Here is a 4,511-nt window from a genome sequence, read left to right on the forward strand (position 1 = left end):
CCCCACGATGATAGAGTGTATCTCCAATAATATTATATTGTTGGGATTGGAAACATATTTTTCGTCACTGATATCATGATATTTTAGGCTGAAAATATTGGGTTTGGAGATAAATAATAATATCTCCATATCATGGATCAAGAGTAATGATAAGAAACAAGGATTCATCTGCAATGTCAATAGGAACCGTTCAAGAGATATTTCCCAAATTTAACTCAGAATCAAGAGGTTGCAATGGATTCTGTGGTTCTTTGACATAATCAACAGTAAAAATAGATGAAAAATTATTTTCAAAATGATCAAGCTCAGGTAAAAACGAAGATCGATGATGAAGATCTTCCCATGGTAAATCATGAACAGACAAAAGTTCACGAATCTTCTCATCAGTACGAACAGGATCAAAAATGTTGTTGAAGCTGAGGTTGAAATTGAAAGTGATTTCCCATGGACCACATTCATTGGATCATTTTCGGTTGAACAAGAGTCAGAAAACAACTGTACAGCCTAATATGCAATTTCAAAGGGACTCAAAGGCATCGCGCTACTAAATGAATCCACCTCAGAATCGGAAGGTATGATCCAAGGATCATCAAAAGCAATAGTGTTCGATGAAATCATATGAATAGTTGCAATAGAAGGTGATACGTTAGGAGGAAGGAAAGAAAAATTTCCTATTAAACCAGAATCTTTAATCAAACCTACCCCAACATCCTTGTAAGGGATAGTTGTTTTACTGACATGTTGAATACTATCTGAAGAGGCTGGGTCAGATGAAAAATAAGTCAGCTGGTCTATCGTAACGATCTTTCCATTATGAAGAAACTTGATAAGATGAAATACTAATGTAAAAATAGTAGTCATAGCGTAAAACCAACTACGACCCAAGAGAAGGTTGTAATCTAGAGGGGCATCAACCACTTCCACATCTAGATTTATTGTTTTGCCTTCAACCCCTATAGGTAAATTCTGTAAAATGCCAAAAGGATGGAACCTTCAGCCATCAAAAGCCTTTAGAATCATCGGGGACTAATTGAGTGTCGGAGAACCAAGCGATCTCCAACACTGGATCGACATAATACACGTAGAATCTCCCTCAACAATCACAGTCCAAAAGCAAGGTCCGTTTTTTGACTAACACTGGAATCTGAAAGCCATTTGATGAGGTAGGCGAGGTGTACTATTCTCTAAATCGAATATTATTAGGATCAAGTCCTAAATATCAATAGCTCTTATCACTGACAATAGTAATTTACACTATGTTGGGCATGATTGTAGCACCTCCAAAGCCAGCATTGCTGAAGGGGAAATAGCTAAGTCTTCAACAATGTTATAATTCTGAGCAACTCTCACATGTGGATTGAAAGTTGAATTCCGAAGTATACCTTTTGTAGGTGGTTTGATTACTAAGTCATGGTTAGGTTTCTCGATCTGTAGTGGATCAGAACCAGAAGGAGTTGAAGTTGATTGGTTTGAATTAGATGATTTTGCTTCCTTACCACCAATAGGATTTTTACTACCATAATCTTGCGATCGCGTCACAATCCTGACATGAGACATCATCATAATGGGTTCTTCTGAGGCCTTTGAGGAAGAACCGATCATCTTACTATATTGGGTAGGAAAAGGATCCTTCAAGACAGCAGGCATTTGAGAACCTTTGACGATTTTTGAAACCTCAACTCGATGTGGGAACTCTCTTGTAAAATGCTCCTCATCACAAATCAGACAAGGATAGCGAGGTTTACGTTTCTCATTAGTAGATTCATTTTTATCTGATTTCTCTTTTGAGTTTTGTTTGCTTTTCTTCTTCCCCTTCTTTTTACCACCGGATTTTGATTTGGTCGTAGATGATTCTACGACATGGATATCGGCAGGAATTTCAGTGGAAGAGTCTCCTGTCGGGGAATCTGGTAAAGTTATAATAGGAGAAGAATTCTTTGAACATTTCTTCTTGCTTTTGGTACTAATTGAACCAATCATACCATCAGCGACATGAGACCCTGAATGAGCTGCAGTTATTTGATTGTGTTTCGAAAGGTCGAAGATTTTTTCATGTAAAGTACCCGACTGTGTATAAATGAGGCCGAGGTACTGAGCTTGAGCAATTACTTGCTCTCCAGTAACAACTCATGCCTTATCTACATCTTCAATGATTTTAGGTAATAATTATTTAACGAACCATTCTGCTAAAATTTGATCCGGAATAAAAAATTTCACGAAATGTCATCTACGTCGCCATTCATGAATATGATCATAAATATATGTGGACATGGATTGTTTTAATGAAGTTAATAATTCCATGCCATTGTCATATCTGACAGAAAAATAAAAATGAGTTAAGAAAGAAGTGGCTAACTGACTAAAATTATAAAAAGAGGCTCGTGGTAACTCAATGTACCATTTGGCAGCAAGACCAATCAGAGTTCGTTGAAAAAGATGTAAGTGAATTGAATCATCAATAATGGAATTTGATGCACACCAGAGGTGATAAGTCATCACATGATTTGACAGATCTTCTCGTGACTTACCCTCAAACTTCGGGATATCACTGGGCAACTTATTAGGCATTGGCGGCCAATACAGAAGATAGTAAATTAGATCGTTCATAAGGCGTGACAAATCAGGTAAATCCAAAGGTGAAATAAAAGGTAACTGACGGTTAGGGTCGCGAAAACCTTGGGTAACAAGACCAGCCCCAGGAGGAGGATAACCAGGATAACCTGGAATTGGATTTGCATTAGGGATATTATATCCTCCCAGAAGACTAGGATTAACCGGACCAAACTGGGGTTGTTGAGTTTGCTGATAAGTATATCAAGGGTACAGTTGATACTGATAAGCTGGGTTCTGTATAGTAGGACCGAATTGATACTATCCCTAGTATGATTGATAAGTGAATTGCGGTTGACTTGTGACAATTGTACTTGGACTAGCTTGTCCTACAAGCATCTGGACCGAAGTTTGAACTGTGGGTCTTGACTGTGGTAAAGAGGCTTGAGGAGTTTGCACTGACACAGGAACAGTAGAAACTAGAGCTACCGATACTCCAGAAACAAGTGTGGTTGGTTGTACAGAAGCTGCAGTAGTTGCAATAGCAGTTTGAGGGGGAGTTCGAGGTGAACTAGGCCCAGGCTGCTGAACTGATCCCGGTGCAAAATTTTGAATAGTAGGCTGGATAGGTTGCTGGGTTGGACCAGAAACCAAAGGTTGTCCATGTTGACTTGATAACTGCACATTCGGCTGCATTGTCTATTGATTTTGAAAAGGATCCCACACCATATTCATTCCGGGGTATGGACCCATAAAAGGTTGAGCATATTGAGGACCATAACCGGGTTGAGCATATAATTGAGAGGTACATTTCTAGCTCCTTGTACAAATGCTTGACCAGAAGGTGGTTGGAAACCTTGAGTTGGGTACTGACCTTGAGGTTGATAACCTTGAGGCACGTACTAAAACTGGGGTTGACCTTGAGGTATATATTGATACTGAGGTTGACCTTGAGGTATGTACTGAGTCTGGGGTTGACCTTGAGGTATGTACTGTCCTGACGGTATGTACTCTCCTTGAGGTTGCCCCCAAGGCAGTATCTGACTACCTTGAGGTTGCCCCCCAAGCGATAATTGACTACCTTAAGGTTGCCCCCAGGCAGTAACTGACTACCTTGAGGTTTCCCTCCAGGCGGTAACTGACTACCTTAGGGTTGCCCCCAGGCCATAACTGACTACCTTGAGGTTGCGGATTTGGAATAGTACCAGACATCATAAGAATTTCCTCTACGCTCAACGCTTGAGTTCCGTTATTACCAGTTGATATCTCATGTTCAATTCGTTGAGGAGATGCTCCTAAAAATGTACCAGTGAGTGACTAATACCCCGAAGGAACAGAAGGACTGCCATATAAAAATGTTCCTGGTGATTCGGAAAACATAGATGACTGTCTCGACATATTCAATGGAGGATAATAACCTCTGGGTGTTGGATGAAAAGGAATTCGTGGTGGTGAAAAAATAAGACTCGGGTTTTCTAAAAAGTTTGTCAATGATACTTACCAAGCATCACTCCTAAAAGGACTGTAGAAAATTGATTCACGCTCCCTAAGTTCTAAAGTTGGTTGATTTTCAAGGAGAATTATGTCTTCATCCGGACTAACAAGTTCTTCAATAGAAATGTGTCCAGAAGGAAGATTTTGGGTAATGATACTTCCTACCCTGGGTGAACCAGGACCACTAGAAGTTGGAGAAGAAAATCTTGAAGATGGAGTAGCAGCATGTTCGGTTTCAGGTTCAGAAATTTCAAGTTCTTCAGCTAATTCACTGGTAGGAGAAATACTACCAGTAACTTCGGAAAATGAAATTGGTTCAGAAATATACTCTGTTGCCTGAACTTGATAATCAAGATGAACAATTAAAGATGACTCTCTGGCTTCTGGTGACCCAAATCTACTATCACTAGGTGATACAAGAGCTCGTAATCCTTCAAGATGGCTTGTTGTATACTTAGGAGGTTGCC

The sequence above is a fragment of the Pinus tabuliformis genome, chromosome 5_1, assembly GCF_031772625.1.
Source record: "Pinus tabuliformis cultivar Carrire ecotype Pingquan chromosome 5_1, CPIR1, whole genome shotgun sequence".
In the NCBI taxonomy this organism is placed as follows: Eukaryota; Viridiplantae; Streptophyta; class Pinopsida; order Pinales; family Pinaceae; genus Pinus; species Pinus tabuliformis.